The sequence below is a fragment of the Tachyglossus aculeatus genome, chromosome 2 (genome assembly GCF_015852505.1).
Source record: "Tachyglossus aculeatus isolate mTacAcu1 chromosome 2, mTacAcu1.pri, whole genome shotgun sequence".
In the NCBI taxonomy this organism is placed as follows: Eukaryota; Metazoa; Chordata; class Mammalia; order Monotremata; family Tachyglossidae; genus Tachyglossus; species Tachyglossus aculeatus.
This window is the reverse complement of record NC_052067.1, coordinates 49,348,832-49,368,545: the sequence shown is the minus strand read 5'-3', so window position 1 is coordinate 49,368,545 and position 19,714 is coordinate 49,348,832. Positions and strand designations below refer to the sequence as shown.

Sequence of the window (19,714 nt, the reverse complement as noted above, 5' to 3'; positions counted from 1 at the left end):
AATAACACAAAAGTTACATGCTTATGAAATGCCACGTTATGGGGCTGTCTACAGTGATAAGAAAGTCGGGGAAGGACAGGACGTACGTGGAAATATGAGGAATTCTGGTTTGAATGTGGTAAGTTGAAAATAGAGATGTTAAGAGATGTGATTTTAGTAGTTAATAGAACTGTCCCACTCAGTAGCCATGACTCAAGGGATACACACCAGGATCATGGCTTACATCAGATCTTTATTAAAGTGATCTACTGGCCCCACGTCCTGGGTGCCCCATGCCAAGATAATTTTCTAGTGGCACATCTTTGCAAAAGAAGCTGTGCTTTACCCCAGACTTCTCCTCTTAGTTGCCAGTCCACCAGGGGATAACCAATCCTTCTTTTCTATTGAAGACAGTCTGTGGAAGCAGGAAAGTCCTCTTCAAGTTATGTGAACAGTCCTGGTTCCTCTGCCCTTTGGTGATAACATACTGGAACTCTTTTGTTAAGGGAAACTTGTGTAGATGTTGGTATGTGTAAAACTTCTCCTTGAGCAGTTCCGCAGATCAACAGATTTTCCACCCTAAACTAATGCAGGCTCAGTGCGGTTATCTTGCTGCTACTATACTTCAGCTGACACATCCGGGCACCCACTGGCTCACTGGTCCACTGGTTGCAAGTAGGTCTTTGAAGATGGAGGGGAAGAATGTGGGTAAGGGGTCAATGGACAGAAAAATTAGATTGAGGCACAGTGGGTAGGCTGGTGTAAAAGGACCGAAGTGCGCAGGCTGAGTTGTGGTGTGTGAGGAACGAGAATGGTAAGTAAGGAGAGAGCTAAGTGAGTGGTATTTATTTTTCAGAAAAATAATCTAGTCAGCAGAATGAAGCATGGCCTGGAGAAGGGAAAGGCTGGAGATAGGGAAGTCAGCAAGGAGATCAGTGTATTATTTGAGACAGGATATGCTTGAACCAGTATAATGGGGTGGAAGCGCTGGATTGCTGAGACATTTTGAAGATAGGAACAACAGGATTTGGTGACTCAGTGAATACGAGGGTTGAAGGCCAGATTAAATAAGGCCAAAGCTGCAGACTTGTGAGGCAGGGAGGATGGTAGTGTTGGAAAAGTCTATGGGTAAGGAGGTTCTGGGAAGAAAGGTGAGGAATTCTATTTTGGACATTTTGAGTCTGAAGTGACCTCAGAACATCCAGGTGTAGCTTTCTCAAAGGCAAGAGGAAATGTCAGACTGTAAAGGATAGGAGAATTCAGGGCTGGAGAGGTCAGTCAATTGTATTTATTGAGCACTTGTCCTATGTTCTTGGGAGAGTTCAATGCAACAACTGACACGTTCCTTGCCAATAAAGAGCTTACAGTCTAGAGGAGAGGTTGATTTAGGAGTCATTCACAGAGAGATGATACTTAAACACATGGCAGCATATAAAACCCCCAAGGAAGTGGGTGTAAATAGAGACTAGCAAAGACCCAAATCTGTGGTTTGAAGGTGGGAGGCAGAGGAGGAGCCAGTAAAAGAGATTCAGAAGGAGCAGCAAGTAGAGATAGGAAGAGAACCAGAAGAGGGCACTGTTTTCCTCACATTCCATGGGAGAGCAAGATCTCCTAATCAGTTTTCTTTCACTAGAATTTCTATCTGTCCTCAAATGACAAGGTGTGGCTGGGTCCTGTTAGAGGCTGTTCTAAGCGTCTGCTTCTCATTGCCTGGAATTTTCCATCACTGAGGTCGGAGGGAAGGTAGAGGTCTCTCACTTTCTCCAGGATCCACTGAGCCTTGGAGACTCGGGGGTCCTTGCTGATCAACACCAGAGGGCAGAAGGAAGGGTAGCAAGCACCCAGAAAAGTGGTAGCATCATTCACTCTGAAGACATCCCAAGCCCCCAAATGTATAGAAAGGTTATTTCTACAGTTGATGAAGTAGACGACAATGAAGCAGGTGACCAGGAGCAGGGTGTTGTGGGTGGCTCTGGTATCTGGGGAGGTTCTGGGGGAGAGGCTGGTGCTGTGGGTGTGCTGGACTTGCTTCTGGTGTCGATAGAGCACGATCACAATGTACGCACTTGCCCAGCACATGAGGAGCACAAAGAAGACATCTCGTAAGTCATAGCACTTACAAAGGAAGTATCATTCAAAATATTATTCCAAAACACATTTGAACAATATTTTATTTCGTGGCTGTTAACTACGATGGAGACATTTTGGAAGGGTGCAGAGGCGATTAGTATATTGATGTACATGAAGAAGTGCAGGGCCCAGAAGAAGATGAAGGAGAGGAGAATGCATCTGACGGTGCTGAGTTTGAGCTGAGCTAAGCAGGAGTTGCTGGGACTGATTACGATGGCCTGAAACATGCTCATGAGAGAGGTGGTACAGATGGACAGACCCCGGGACATCCGGCAGAGAGAGAAGACCAACTTGTACCTCATGTCATTCTGGACATTATTGACCTCAAAGACCAGTATCATTCCTGGGACACCCTGTCAGGAGGGTCACCGTATTGGCCATCGACAGGTGACTGAGGATGAGGTCAGTGGGCCTCTTACGACAGGAGTGAGAAATGAAAGCTCTGACATACACTATGAGAAAGATGGAGTTCCCCAGGAGCCCAATGCCAGTCTGAGAGAGAGAGAGAAAATGACAAAGACCAGGACACTCAGAAATATTTTTGTGATTTCTTCAGAGCCTCAGAAAAAATCTTGGACAGCTCTTCACTGTTCTCTCCTCAAATGGTCTCATCTGAGATTCATAAGGCACTGATCAAGCTTTCTCCACCCATGACTCTGGATCATTTTCCAGGTTGAGAGTCAACAGGATGAATCTTTTAGGAGAGCCGCTCTTGGGACTGGTGTGGTGATGGTGGAGCACTGGAGTCTACAGCTCCAGAAAAGCATGTCCACACTGGTTAGCCTCCTCACATTGGCCCCTGGGCCACCTGGAGCATTCCACTCCTACAAAGGACCAGAAAGGATATTACGATTATTTTTGAGCTATATCAAGCTGCTGTGGGTAGTTTGGTACCTAGCCATCAATTCCGACCCTCCCAGTGATCATCTCAGTAACTTTACAACCCTTTGGCTCTTCAGGCTTTCACAATCCCCCACAGCATTTGGGTACATATCAATTTACACACTCTACTAATTAAGAGTTCCTTCCTTCACTCTACAAATTATTTTATGTCTGTCTCTCCCATTCTATTATAAGCTCCCTGAGGAAAGGATCACATCTGATGCCTCTATTGAATTCTCCCAAATGCTTAGTAAAATACCCCGCACATAGTAGGCACTCAGCCAATATTATTAATAGATTGATTCAAACCCAAATGGTTCACAAGGTTTTTAAAGTAGATAGGCTGGTACATTTCAAAAGGTTGCAATGCCATTTCTGTCTTCCCCTCTAGACGGTAAACGCATTGTGGGCAGGGAATATGTTTAGCAACTCTGTTGTATTTTACTTTCCCAAGTACTGAACATTGTGCTCTACCCACAGTAATTGCTAAATGAATACTACTGATTGTTGTAAACTCTAAATGAATACCAGAATCTTTACATAGGTTAAATTATATAATCAAATGTATTTCTTCTATATATGTGTCTTCTGAGTTTTTGCAGATCCAAATGGAAGAATTTAGTAATAATAACATTTGTGAAATTTAAGTGCTTACTATATGCCAAGCACTCTATTAAGTTCTGGAGTAGAGAAAAGATCACCGGGTCCCACATGGAGTTCACAGTCTAAGTAGGATAGAAGACAAGTATTGAATCACCATTTTGCAGATGAGGAAACTAAAGCATAGAGAAGTTGTGACTTGTCCAATGTCACACAGCATGTAAATGGCAGAGCCAGGATTAATAATAATGATAATAGTATTTGTTAAGCACTTACTATGTGTGAATCACTGTTCTAACCGCTGGCGGGGGGCGGGGGGGTACAAGGTGATTAGGTCGTCCCACGTGGGGCTCACAGTCTTCATCCCGATTTTACAGCTGAGGTCACTGAGACACAGAGAAATGAACTGACTTGCCCAGAGTCACACAGCTGACAAGTGGCTGAGCTGGATTAGGACCCACGACCTCTAACTATTAGAACCTAGGTCCTCTGATTTCCAGGCCCATGCTCATCCACAAGGTCATGCTGCTTCTCACCCCAGTGTGTGCTTTGTATATGTCATTTTTTCTAAATATTGGCTGATTTAGAATAGTATAAAAATGTAAATTCATATTTACTGATTTGAGGAGCATCATTGGAAGAACTTAATATCGGAGTAGACAGAAATTGAATAAGGGGTGCAAAGTGGAGATGGAATGTATTTTAATGTGCCTGTGAAATATTTTGATATTTGTCTCCCCTACTAGATTGTAAGCTGCTTGAGGGTAAGGATGCTGTCTACCAACTCTGTTGTACTCTCCCAAGCACTGAGAACAGTGTTGTGCATACGGTAAGCACCTACTCTTCAATGAAACTGAATAGAATGTAATGTCATGTTAATTTAACTTAGTAGGACTTTGTTGGCAGTTGTCAGTATTAGATCAAAATACCTTGCGGGTTATTAGATATATGATAGTTCCAAATAGCATTGGATGTGGTTCTATATGATGCAGTAATGCACACTACACTTATGGCAAAAGAGATAAAAGAAAGAGGGTAATAAAATATGTGTTTAGTTGTGTTGATAGGGATATCATCAGAAAGAGTTTGACAGGATGAAATGTTAACTGAATGAAATGTCATCAAAATAACAACAATTATAAAAGTATTCATTAAGCACTTACTATGAGCTAAAGTGCTGTGTAAGCGCTGGAGAGATACAAGAAAGTAAGGCTGGACAGAGTCCCTCTGTCCCATGAAACTAACAGCCTAAGGGGGAAGGAGGAACAGGCACTGACACTAAGATATGCTAATAGTAATACAGAAACCAAATTCTCAGCGGACATTTCAAAACAAGGAATAAGACAGAAGTGCGGTTTAACATGAACATCTAGATCCATGATGATGATAAAATTGTGCTGATATTGATAAAACTTTAGCATTTATCTAAATCAATCATTGATATTTATTGAGCACTTACCATGTGCAGAGCACGGTACTAATATTCGGAAAAGTACAATTCAACAGAATTGGTAAAGGTGATCTCTTCCCACAAGGACTTTAGATTTTACAGTGTAAAGGGCATTACTGACTTTAAAGCGGATTATGGATAGGGGAAGTTGTAGATAGAGTATAAGAATGTTGAGGTATAGGGGGGCAGAGGTGAGTATTAAAGTACTTAAGGGACACACAGCCAAGCACACAGTCAATGCAGAGAGTGGGTACATAGAAGAAATGAGGGTTTAGTTGGAACGCCTCTTGGAGGGGATGTGATTTTAGGAGGATTTTGAAGATGGGGATAGTAGTGGTCTGTAATACATGAAGTGGGGAGGGAGCTCCAGGCTTGAGGAAGGACATGGGCAAGTGGTCACCAGTGAGACAGACAAAATTGAGCTACAGAGAGTAGATTGTCATTAGAGGAGTGGAGTGTGATTATGATGGGCTGCATATGAAAAGAGTGTCCTATTGTTTCATAGGGAACCTGTTTTTTAACGGTATTTGTTAAGCACTTACAATGTGCAAAGCACTGTTCTAAGCGCTGGGGGATACAAGGTGATCAGGTTTTCCCACGTGGGGCTCACAGTCTTAATCCCCATTTAACAGCTGAGGTAACTGAGGCACAGAGAAATTAAGTGGCTTGCCCAAGGTCAAACAGCTGACAAGTGGCAGAGCAAGGATTCAAACCCATGACCTCTGACTCCCAAGCCCATGCTCTTTCCACTGAGCCACGCTGGTTCCCTGTAGAAAGTGATCACGCGCTCCTGGTAACAATTTTTGAAGAAAAATTCTTAGTAGAGAAAGTATTATTTCAACTACTGTGCTTTAGTAGAAATTCGTGTTTTGTGCAAGGATACTATTAATTATTTAATTGTTAGTTATTCATTCAATCGTATTTATTGAACACTTACTGTGCGCAGAGCACTGTACTAAGCGCTTGGGAAGTACAAGTTGGCAACATATAGAGACGGTCCCTACCCAACAGTGGGCTCACAGTCTAGAAGAAACCCAAAATGGGAAGATAGCAGAGGAAGATTTCAATCCTTCGACCTCTGGGTTATGGGCCCAGCATGCTTCCGCTGCCCCACTCTGTTACACAGAAATACGAGTATTCAGTGCCAGGTGTTCATTGGCATTCATTGGAGAAGCAGCGTGGCTTAGTGGAAAGAGCACGGGCTTTGGAGTCAGAATTCATGGGTTCAAATCCCGGCTCTGCCAATTGTCAGCTGTGTGACTTTGCACAAGTCACTTCACTTCTCTGGGCCTCAGTTACCTCATCTGTAAAATGGGGGTTAAGACTGTGAGCCCCCCGTGGGACAACCTGATCACCTTGTAATCTCCCCAGCAGTTAGAACGGGGCTTTGCACATAGTAAGTGCTTTATAAACGCCATCATTATTATTACTATAATTATTATTATTATTTAATTGGCAGTGGCAGTTGCACTTGATTCTGAATTTCATGTTCTACATGCTAATGTAACAATAATAATAATGTTGGTATTCAGTGCTTACTATGTGCCAGGCACTGTTCTAAGCGCTGGGGTAGATGCAAGGGAATCAAATTGTCCCACATGGGGCTCACAGTCTTCATCTCCATTTTACAGATGAGGTCACTGAGGCCCAGAGAAGTTAAGTGACTTGCCCAAGGTCACACAGCTGGCAGGTGGCAGAGCCGGGATTAGAACCCATGACATCTGACTCCACGCTGCATACTTAAAACATTGTTGCAGACAATCACAACAAAAAAATGAAAGCATGAAATTTAGTTAGGATAAGGACAAAGATAATTTTGTTCTTTTATTAGAGTTGCAATCTTATATTAAATATAATAAATGGCAGACATTTCCATAATAACAGGATAGTGTTGTATACACCCTAGATTACATATTCCTTGTGGAAGGCATTTACCTTTTCTGTGCCTTATAGTTTCCTCATTGATGAAAAGAGTCTAATCTATCTCATCTAACACACATATTCAATTTATCACTAAATCCTGTCAGTCCAACCTTCACAACATCACTAAAACCTGTCCTTTCCTCTCCATCCAAATTGCTACCATGTTAATCCAAGCACTTATCCTATCCCTCCTTTATTACCATATCAGTCTCTTTGTTGACCTCCCTGCTTCCTGTCTCTCCCCTGCTGCCCGGATCATTTTTCTACAAAAATGTTCAATGCATGTTTACCCGTTCCTCAAGAACCTCCAGTTGTTGCCCATCCACCTATGCATCAAACAGAAACCCCATACTATGGGCTTTAAAGCACTCAATCACCTTGCCCCCTCCTACCTCACCTTGTTGCTCTCCTACCACAACCCAGCCTATATGCTTCACTCCTCTAATGCCAACCTACTAAGCCCACCTCAATCTCATCTATCTCATCACCAACCTCTCACCTACCTCCTGCCTATGGCTTGGAATGCCCTCCCACTCCACATCTTACAGACAGTTAATTTCCCCACCTTCAGAGCCTTATTGGAGGACCATCTCCTCCAAAAGGCCTTCCCTGATTAAGCCCTCAGTTCCTCTTCTCCTACTCCCTTCAGCATTGCCCTGATTTGGTCCCTTTATTTCCCTGACACCCCACCACCACCCTCAAGTACGTATCCATAATTTATTTATATCAATGCCCATCTCTGCCTCTAGACTGAAAGCTCGTTTTGCGCAGGGAGTATGTTTATGAACTCCGTTATAGTGTACTCTCCAAGTGTTTAGTACAATGCTCTGGTCACAGTAAACATTCAATGACTACTATTAATTGTTTGAGTATAAAATACCTGTTCTCCTCCCCTTAGACTGTGAGCTCCATTGACATGGAACATGTCTGATTTGATTATCTTGTATCTATCCCTGCCTTAACATAGGATGTGGCACTTGGTGTTCAATAACCACCATCGTTATTGCATCCTCTCCATCGATCAATGGTATTTATTCATCTACCACTCAACATAGAGCGGTACTAACTCCTTCTCTAAGAAGGGAGGGTACACCAGAGACAGCATGGGGCGTGGCTTATCATTACCTGGTAACTAGGCTTGGATGTTATATTATGATCCCAAATATTATAGGAATCATAATAATGTGTTCACTCTGTGTCAAATATTTGGATAAATATTATGCAATCAAATCAGTAAGACCTTGTCCCACAGAGGAGTCACCTTCAAAGTGCAAAATAGAACAGGTATTAAATCACCATTTTACAAATGAAGAAACTGAGTGTACAGACATTAAGCGGCTTGCTCAAGCCCCCAGGGCAAGCAAGCAGAGGAGCTGGGATTAGAACCCAGGTCTCCTGACACCCAGTCTTTCCATCATACCGTCCTTTTTCTCAATCCAATGACCACTCCACTGATTCATGTAAACCAGACTACCTTTATGCCCATCTTCAGAGTCTTGTTAAGGTCACATTCATTCATTCATTCAATCGTATTTATTGAGTGCTTACTGTGTGCAGACTGCAGTATCCAAATACTGTGTACTGTACGAAGAGCTTGGAAAGTACAATTTGGCAAAAGATAGAGACAGTCCCTACCCAACAACGGGCTCACAGTCTAGAGGATCTCCTCCAAGAAGCCTTCCCCAACTAAGGCTTCTTTCCCCGACTCCCTCTCCCTTCTGTGTTACCTACACACTTAGATCTGTACCCATGGAGCACTTGATAGACTGTAAGCTCATTATGGGCAGGGAACATGAATGCTAATTCTGTTGCATTGTACTCTTTCAAGCGTTTAGTATAGTGCTCTACACATAGTACGAGCTCAATAAATGAACCCAACACCACTTATGTACATGTCCATAACCTATTTATAATAATATGTCTCCCCCTCTATACTGTAAGTTCCTTCTGGGCAGGGACTGTGTCTACCAACTTTGTTGTATTGTACTCGCCCAATCAGTACAGTTCTCTGCATAGGAAGTGATCAATCAGTAACCATAATTGATTGATAGATTGACTGAAGAACACTGAAGTATGAGCTTAGGGGAGAACAGTAGAGTTAGTAGAAATGAGCTCTTGCCCTCGAGAAATTTACAGTCTAGTAGGGAGACAGATGTTAAAATAACTTACAGATAAGTCAGTCAGTCAATCATATTTATTGAGTGCTTACTGTGTTCAGAGCACTGCACTAAGTGGTTGGGAGAGTCTTGTCTTTTCTTATGCTGTCGAGTCTTTTCTAACCCATAGCGACACCACGGACACATCTCTTCCAGAACGCCACGCTTTCCATCTGCAATAATTCTGGTAGTGTATCCATAGAGTAATAATATGGGCGTGGTTTACTATTGCCTTCTTCCACAAACTAAACTTGAGTATCTGCCCTTGACTCTCTCCCATGCCGCTGCTGCCCAGCAAGGGTGAATTTTGACGTGTAGCAGAGTGCCTTCCACTCGTTAGCCACTGGCCAAGCTAGGAATGGAATGGGTATGCTTCTGCTTGACTCTCCCTCCTGTAGCAGAGACTGGTAGATTACTGAAAACTCTCCAGGTGCAGTCCTGAGAGAGGTGAATGTGGACTAGACTAGGTCTATGTGATAAAATGTAATTCAAAGTTTGAGAACATTATCTGAATAATATCTTCCTTCCCTGCCCTGGTAAAAAAGAACCAAGAACGTTGCCAGTAAGTTTTTAAGAAAGGTCACAAAGCAGATAAGTGGTGGAGCTGGGATTAGAACTCCAGTACTTCTAACTCCGAGGCCCATGCCCTATCTACTAGGCCACACTGCTTCTCATGTTCGCTCTGATAAGGGAACATATCTACCAACTCTGTTATAATGTACTCTCCCAAGGCATTAGCATAGTGTTCTGCACACAGTAAGTGCTCAATAAATACACTTGATAGATTGACACCATCTATCAATGGACCTGAGGGAGAGTGTTCGTAAGCAAGTAGAATGTAATGATCTTTGTGATTCTTTTTGAGTGGTGCTGCTCCGGGTAGCGATCATAAACAATGTGGTGTCCCTCCTTGACAGGTTGGCCTTAGAGATGCAACTGCTGCTTCTGAGCCCTTCCTCATTGTAGCCTCGTAGTCCCCACCACCACCAGCAGGGAATGAAGTGCTTCTTGCTGCTTCCTTGTAACTTCTCTTTGTGGCCTTACCACATTGATTCTCTCAGAATAACATCTTCCAGAGCTAACATCTCTCTTCTACCTATCTTCCAATTCTAGATAGCGTGTAGAGCATTGTTAGGGCCAGAAATAGAACCCTAAATCAGAGATGATGTCCAAAGCGAGGATCAAGGAAACAAATGTAGCACAAGGTAATCTTTGCACATACACAATGCAGAAAATGTTCAGTATATGTTTCTCTGCTCCTCAAGAAACCCCAGTGGTTGCGCATCCAGACCTGCCGGTCTCAGCTCCACAACATTGCCATATCCGCCCTTTCCTCTCCATCCCAACCGCTACCCTGCTCATTCAAGCTCTCATCCTATCCCGTCTGGACTACTGCACCAGCCTTCTCTCTGATCTCCCATCCTCGTGTCTCTCTCCACTTCAATCCATACTTCATGCTGCTGCCCGGATTATCTTTGTCCAGAAACGCTCTGGGCATATCACTCCCCTCCTCAAAAATCTCCAGTGGCTACCAATCAATCTGCGCATCAGGCAGAAACTCCTCACCCTGGGCTTCAAGGCTCTCCAGCACCTCGCCCCCTCCTACCTCACCTCCCTTCTCTCCTTCTACAGCCCAGTCCGCACCCTCCGCTCCTCCACCGTTGATCTCCTCACCGTACCTCGCTCTCGCCTGTCCCGCCATCGACCCCCGGCCCACGTAATCCCCTGGGCCTGGAATGCCCTCCCTCTGCCCCTCCGCCAAGCTAGCTCTCTTCCTCCCTTCAAGGCCCTGCTGAGAGCTCACCTCCTCCAGGAGGCCTTTCCAGACTGAGCCCCTTCCTTCCTCACCCCCTCGTCCCCCTCTCCATCCCCCCATCTTACCTCCTTCCCTTCCCCACAGCACCTGTATATATGTATATATGGTTGTACATATTTATTACTCTATTTATTTATTTATTTATTTATTTATTTTACTTGTACATTTCTATCCTATTTATTTTATTTTGTTGGTATGTTTGGTTCTGTTCTCTATCTCCCCCTTTTAGACTGTGAGCCCACTGTTGGGTAGGGACTGTCTCTATGCGTTGCCAATCTGTACTTCCCAAGCGCTTAGTACAGTGCTCTGCACATAGTAAGCGCTCAATAAATACGATTGATTGATTGATTGATTGATTGAGTAGTAGGAGTAAGAGTAGTAGTAATAATAGTAGTAGTAGTAATAGCAGTAGCACTTATTGAGTGCTCACTTAGTGTGGTATGCTGTATTAGGTACTTGGGAAGTTCAGAATAAAAAAAGTGACACATTTTCTGCCCACAAGGAGTTTACAGTCTGACAGGGGAGACAAAATATTCACAACTACTAATATAAGTTTATGCTTTCAACCTGTCTTTCACAATAACACTTGCCTTGATTCCATTCTGTAAATGGAGATAATGTCCTGTCCTGAAGTCCTTCTTGGTCGTTTCACCCCAGAACCTCTCCCGTTCTCTCATTCTTTTTTAAAAAATGGTATTTGTTAAGTGCTTACTATGGACCAGACAGTCCACTAAGCATTGGAGTAAGTACAAGCTAATCAAGTTGGACACAGTCCATGTCCCGCATGGTTCTCAATCTTAATCCCAATTTAACAGATGAAGTAACTGAGGCACAGAGAAGTTAAGTGACTTGCCCAAGGTCACACAGCAGACACATGGCAGAGCCAGAATTAGAACCCAAGTCCTTCTGCTTCCCAAGCCCATACTCTATCCAATAGGCCACGCTGCTTCTCACCAACCTCTTGAGGGCTCCCTTCACCTCTTTGTTCCTCAAAGTATAAATGAGCGGATTGAGGGTTGGTGTTAATAGATTGTAGAAGAGGATGAGGAACTTTCCCTGGTCCTGAGAGGAACTGGTACCAGGTTGCATGTACATGTAGATGATGTTCCCATAGAAGAGGGTCATAACAGTGAGGTGAGACCCAGGGGTGTTCAGAGCCTTATGCCTCCCCATGGTTGACTTAATCCTCAACACAGTTTGTGCTATGTAACCGTAGGAGACCAGGATAAGAGAGAGAGAGGCAGGAGAGTGAAGCAACCGGCCAGCACAAAAACAATATTCTCTATGACGGTGGTGTCCACACAAGACAACCTGATCATGGCTAGCATCTCACAGAGGAAGTGGTCCACATGACATCTCCCACATCAGGGCAGGCTCAAGGTCACGGGCGACATGGCCAGTGAGTTGGCCATTCCGCTGGCCCAGGCCCCAACCACCAGCTGGAGGCAGAGGCGCTGATGCATGGCCACTGCAAGGTCTTGCAGATGGCAGTGAGTGGTCATAGGCCATGACACCTAGAAGGATGCTCTCTGTGCCACCCAGTCCCAAGAACATGAAGAGCTGGATGGCATAGCCCAGGTAGCTTATGGATTTGTCTGGGCTTCTCAGATTGAATAACAGCTTGGGGATGGAACTGTTGGTGAAGCAGGTGTCAACGAAGGAGAGGTTGGTGAGAAAAAAGTGCATGGGAGTCCGGATCTGAGGGCCCAGCCGGGACACCAGGATGATGACGGCATTGCCCACCAAGGTCAAGATGTAGAAGATCAGAACTACCACACAAAGGACTAGTTCCAATTTGGGTCGATCGGAGAAGCCCGGTAAAATAAATACCCCAAATGCGCTTCCATTAGATCTCTTTTTGTGGACAACTTTAGTACATCTTACCTGCAAGGAGGGAAAGGTATCATTAGAGGAATGGCAATCAATCAATTATTGGTATTTTACGAATGGTTACTTTGTACTAAGCATTTGGGAAAATGTAATGGAGTTCTTAGACACAAACTATGACCTCGAAGAGCTTACAGTCTAGTGCGGAAGACAGGCATTAATTATAGTGATACAGTATAAAGAGAAGTATGCAAGTGCTCTGGAGATCGGGGGTAATTCTTTGAGAAGCTTACTATCCTACGGCTGGAGCAGATCTCTGGGCAGGAGGTTGTGACGTTTCTCTCTGGAACATCGGCAGGAACTGGGCAAGATAAGACTTGGAAAAACATTAACATTTTCTCAGCAAAGATTCGGAGAATTAGAGAATGTTTTTAATCCACTCAGGGAAATGCTAAAATCTCCATAGCCTCCTTCACTGTTAGTACCTCACATTGTCAAGATTTGGTTTTCTCAACTCATGCTATAGTGGTCCTGTGTGATTTAATTCAGTTTCACCTTCTACCCCTAATGGAAATGGAGGTCAAGTTATTTCTTGATATCTAATAATATTAGAAGGCTTGATGGTATTTATACACTTCCTACTGAAGACAACACACTATATTAATCACTTGGAAAGTATAACAGAACTATAAAAATTTACACGCTAATGGGAACCTTTCGATCTAAGTGCCTAATTCTCCTAAATGATGAAAAATGTGTGATCTATAGAAGGACACAGGTTTGGGAATCAGCGGGCCCAGGTACGAGTCCTGACCACTTACCTGCTGTTTTGACCTTGGGAAAGTCACTTAATCTAGCTATGCCTCAGTTTCCTAATTTTCAAAATCGGGATAAAATACTTGTTCTCCCTCCCACTTTTTTTTGGTATTTGTTAAGCGCTTACCACGTGCCAGGCACTGTACTGCCTTGTATCTGCTCCAGCGTTTAGAACTGTGCCTGGCACATAGTAAACACATAATACCTTAAAAATATAGAAGCTAGTCAAGTTGGACACAGTCCCTGTCTCACTTGGGGCTCACAGTCGTAGCCCCAGTTTCACAGTTATGATAACTGAGATACAGAGAATTTAAATGTCTTGTGCAAGGTCACACAGCAGACAATCGGCAGAGTAGGATTAGAATGCAGGTACTTCTGACTCCCAGGCCTGTACTTTATCCACTAGGCTGTTCATTCATTCATTCAATCGTATTTATAGAACACTGTACTAAGCGCTTGGGAAGTACTATTCATCAACAGAGACAATCCCTGCCCACAACGGGCTCACAGTATAGAAAGGAATAATTATGATATTCCTTAAGTGCTTACGGCTTCAAGGCTCTCCATCACCTCGCCCCCTCCTACCTCACCTCCCTTCTCTCCTTCTACAGCCCAGCCTGCACCCTCTTCTCCTCTGCTGCTAATCTCACCGTGCCTCGTTCTCGCCTGTTCCGCCGTCGACCTCCGGCCCACGTCATCCCCCGGCCTGGAATGCCCTCCCTCTACCCATCCACCAAGCTAGCTCTCTTTCTTCCTTCAAGGCCCTACTGAGAGCTCACCTCCTCCAGGAGGCCTTCCCAGACTGAGCCCCTTCCTTCCTCTCCCCCTCGTCCCCCTCTCCATCCCCCCCATCTTACCTCCTTCCCTTCCCCACAGCACCTATATATATGTATATATGTTTGTACATATTTATTACTCTATTTATTTATTTATTTTATTTGTACATATCTATTCTATTTATTTTATTTTGTTAGTATGTTTCGTTCTGTTCTCTGTCTCTCCCTTTTAGACTGTGAGCCCACTGTTGGGTAGTGACTGTCTCTATATGTTGCCAATTTGTACTTCTCAAGCGCTTAGTACAGTGCTCTGTACATAGTAAGCGCTCAATAAATACGATTGATGATGATGATAATGATGACACATCATGTAAATGGCAGAGCCAGGATTAATAATAATAATAATAATAGCATTTGTTAAGCACTTACTATGTGTGAATCACTGTTCTAACCGCTGGGGAGTACAAGGTGATTAGGTTGTCCCACGTGGGGCTCACAATCTTCATCCCGATTTTACAGCTGAGGTCACTGAGGCACAGAGAAGTGAACTGACTTGCCCAGAGTCACACAGCTGACAAGTGGTGGAGCTGGATTAGGACCCACGGCCTCTGACTATTAGAACCTAGGTCCTCTGATTTCCAGGCCCATGCTCATCCACAAGGTCATGCTGCTTCTCACCCCAGTGTGTGCTCTGTATATGTCATTTTTTCTAAATATTGGCTGATTTAGAATAGTATAAAAATGTAAATTCATATTTATTGATTTGAGGAGCATCATTGGAAGAACTTAATATCAGAGTAGACAGAAATTGAATAAGGGGAGCAAAGTGGAGATGGAATGTATTTTAATGTGCCTGTGAAATATTTTGATGTTTGTCTCCCCTACTAGATTGTAAGCTACTTGAGGGTAAGGATGCTGTCTACCAACTCTATTGTACTCTCCCAAGCACTGAGAACAGTGCTGTGCATACGGTAAGCACCTACTCTTTAATGAAACTGAATAGAATGTCATGTTAATTTAACTTAGTGGGACTTTTTTGGCAGTTGTCAGTATTAGATCAAAATACCTTGTAGGTTGTTAAATATATGATAGTTCCAAGTAGCATTGGATGTGGTTCTTTATGATGTGGTAATGCACATTCCACTTATGGCAAAAGAGATAAAAGAAAGAGGGTAATAAAATATGTGTTTAGTTGTGTTGATAAGGATATCATCAGAAAGAGTTTAACAGGATGAAATGTTAACTGGATGAAATGTCATCAAAATAACAACAATTATAAAAGTATTCATTAAGCACTTACTATGAGCTAAAGTGCTGTGTAAGCGCCGGAGAGACACAAGAAAATCAGGCTGGACAGAGTCCCTCTGTCCCATGAAACTAGCAGCTTAAGGGGGAAAGGAGAACAGGCACTGACACTAAGATATGCTAATAGTAATACAGAAACCAAATTCTCAGCGGACATTTCAAAACAAGGAATCAGGCAGAAGTGTGGCTTAACATGGGGACCAGAGACATGAACATCTAGATCCATGATGATGATGAAATTATGCTGATATTGATAAAACTTTAGCATTTATCTAAATCAATCATTGATATTTGTTGAGCACTTACCATGTGCAGAGCACTGTACTAATATTTGGAAAAGTACAGTTCAACAGAATTGGTAAAGGTGATCTCTTCCCACAAGGACTTTAGATTTTACAGTATAAAGGGCATTACTGACTTTGAAACGAATTATGGATGGGGAAGTTGTAGATAGAGTATAAGAATGCTGAGGTATAGTGGAGCAGGGGTGAGTATTAAAGTACTTAACGGACACACAGCCAAGCACACAGTCAATGCGGAGAGTGGGTACATAGAAGAAATGAGAATTTAGTTGGAAGGCCTCTTAGAGGGGATGTGACTTTAGGAGGATTTTGAAGATGGGGATAGTAGTGGTCTGTAATACATGAAGTGGGGAGGGAGCTCCAGGCTTGAGGAAGGACATGGGCAAGTGGTCACCAGTGAGACAGACAAAATTGAGCTACAGAGAGTAGATTGTCATTAGAGGAGTGGAGTGTGATTATGTTGGGCTGTATATGAAAAGAGCGTCCTATTGTTTCATAGGGAACCTGTTTTTTAATGGTATTTGTTAAACACTTACAATGTGCAAAGCACTGTTCTAAGTGCTGGGGGATACAAGGTGATCAGGTTTTCCCACGTGGGGCTCACAGTCTTAATCCCCATTTAACAGCTGAGGTAACTGAGGCACAGAGAAGTTAAGTGGCTTGCCCAAGGTCACACAGCTGACAAGTCACAGAGGAAGGATTCGAACCCATGATCTCTGGCTCCCAAGCCCATGCTCTTTCCACTGAGCCACGCTGGTTTCCTTCAGAAAGTGATCACGCACTTCTGGTAACAATTTTAAAGAAAAATTGTTAGTAGAGAAAGTATTATTTCAACTACTGTGCTTTAATAGAAATTTGTGTTCTGTGCAAGGATACTATTAATTATTTAATTGCTAGTTATTCATTCATTCAATCGTATTTATTGAACACTTACTGTGCGCAGAGCACTGTACTAAGCGCTTGGGAAGTACAAGTTGGCAACATATAGAGACGGTCCCTACCCAACAGTGGGCTCACTGTCTAGAAGAAACCGAAAAAGGAAGCTAACAGAGTAATGTTTCAATCCTTTGACCTCTGGGTTATGGACCAAGCACGCTTCCGCTGCCCCACTCTGTTACACAGAAATAAGAGTATTCAGTGCCAGGTGTTCATTGGCATTCATTGGAGAAGCAGCGTGGCTTAGTGGAAAGAGCACGGGCTTTGGAGTCAGAATTCATGGGTTCAAATCCCGGCTCTGCCAATTGTCAGCTGTGTGACTTTGCACAAGTCACTTCACTTCTCTGGGCCTCAGTTACCTCATCTGTAAAATGGGGGTTAAGACTGTGAGCCCCCCGTGGGACAACCTGATCACCTTGTAATCTCCCCAGCAGTTAGAACGGTGCTTTGCACATAGTAAGTGCTTTATAAACACCATTATTACTATTATTATTATTTAGTTGGCAGTGGCAGTTGCACTTGATTCTGAATTTCATGTTCTACATGCTAATGTAACAATAATAATAATGTTGGTATTCAGTGCTTACTATGTGCCAGGCACTGTTCTAAGCGCTGGGGTAGATGCAAGGGAATCAAATTGTCCCACATGGGGCTCACAGTCTTCATCTCCATTTTACAGATGAGGTCACTGAGGCCCAGAGAAGTTAAGTGACTTGCCCAAGGTCACACAGCTGGCAGGTGGCAGAGCCGGGATTAGAACCCATGACATCTGACTCCACGCTGCATACTTAAAACATTGTTGCAGACAATCACAACAAAAAAATGAAAGCATGAAATTTAGTTAGGATAAGGACAAAGATAATTTTGTTCTTTTATTAGAGTTGCAATCTTATATTAAATATAATAAATGGCAGACATTTCCATAATAACAGGATAGTGTTGTATACACCCTAGATTACATATTCCTTGTGGAAGGCATTTACCTTTTCTGTGCCTTATAGTTTCCTCATTGATGAAAAGAGTCTAATCTATCTCATTCAACACACATATTCAATTTATCACTAAATCCTGTCAGTCCAACCTTCACAACATCACTAAAACCTGCCCTTTCCTCTCCATCCAAATTGCTACCATGTTAATCCAAGCACTTATCCTATCCCTCCTTTATTACCATATCAGCCTCTTTGTTGACCTCCCTGCTTCCTGTCTCTCCCCTGCTGCCCGGATCATTTTTCTACAAAAATGTTCAATGCATGTTTCCCCATTCCTCAAGAACCTCCAGTTGTTGCCCATCCACCTATGTATCAAACAGAAACCCCATACTATGAGCTTTAAAGCACTCAATCACCTTGCCCCCTCCTACCTCACCTTGTTGCTCTCCTACCACAACCCAGCCTATAAGCTTCACTCCTCTAATGCCAACCTACTAAGCCTACCTCAATCTCATCTATCTCATCACCAACCTCTCACCTACCTCCTTGCCTATGGCTTGGAATGCCCTACCACTCCACATCTTAGAGACAGTTAGTTTCCCCACCTTCAGAGCCTTATTGGAGGACCATCTCCTCCAAAATGCCTTCCCTGATTAAGCCCTAGGTTCCTCTTCTCCTACTCCCTTTTGCATTGCCCTGATTTGGTCCCTTTATTTCCCTGACACCCCACCACCACCCTCAAGTACGTATCCATAATTTATTTATATCAATGCCCATCTCTGCCTCTAGACTGAAAGCTCGTTTTGCGCAGAGAGTATGTTTATGAACTCCGTTATAGTGTACTCTCCAAGAGCTTAGTACAATGCCCTGGTCGCAGTAAACATTCAATGACTACTATTAATTGTTTGAGTATAAAATACCTGTTCTCCCCCCCTTAGATTGCGAGCTCCATTGACATTGAACATGTCTGATTTGATTATCTTGTATCTATCCCTGCCTTAGCATAGGATGTGGCACTTGGTGTTCAATAAACACTATCGTTATTGTGTCCTCTCCATCGATCAATTGTATTTATTCATCTACCACTCAACATAGAGCGGTACTAACTGCTTCTCTAGGAAGGGAGGGTACACCAGAGGCAGCATGGGGCATGGCTTATCATTACCTGGCAACTAGGCTTGGACGTTATATTATGATCCCAAGTATTATTGGAATCATAATAATGTGTTCCCTCTGTGTCAAATATTTGGATAAATATTATGCAATCAAATCAGTAAGATCATGTCCCACAGAGGAGTCACCTTCAAGGGGTAAAATAGAACAGGTATTAAATCACCATTTTACAAATGAAGAGACTGAGGCATACAGACATTAAGCGACTTGCTCAAGCCCCCAGGGCAAGCAAGCAGAGGAGCTGGGATTAGAACCCAGGTCTCCTGACACCCAGTCTTTCCATCATACCGTCCTCCTTTTTCTCAATCCAACAACCACTCCACTGATTCATGTAAACGAGACTACCTTTATTCCCACCTTCAGAGCCTTATTAAGGTCACATTCATTCATTCATTCAATCGTATTTATTGAGTGCTTACTGTGTGCAGAGTGCAGTATCCAAATACTGTGTAATGTACGAAGAGCTTGGAAAGTACAATTTGGCAAAAGATAGAGACAGTCCCTATCCAACAACGAGCTCACAGTCTAGAGGATCTCCTCCAAGAAGCCTTCCCCAACTAAGGCTTCATTTCCCCGACTCCCTCTCCCTTCTGTGTTACCTACACACTTAGATCTGTACCCATGGAGCACTTGATAGACTGTAAGCTCATTATGGGCAGGGAACATGAATGCGAATTCTGTTGTATTGTGCTCTCTCAAGCATTTAGTACA

The 19,714-nt window shown here is 43.3% G+C and overlaps 1 non-coding gene and 1 pseudogene across 1 annotated transcript; both read right to left on the bottom strand.

The window, feature by feature from the left end:
- Positions 1–633: 633 nt before the first annotated feature.
- LOC119941639 lies at positions 634–18,795 on the bottom strand (annotated as a pseudogene).
- LOC119924983 lies at positions 9,431–9,568 on the bottom strand. Its single transcript, XR_005449656.1, has one exon. It is a non-coding gene; the product is annotated as a small nucleolar RNA SNORA7 (small nucleolar RNA).
- Positions 18,796–19,714: the final 919 nt, after the last annotated feature.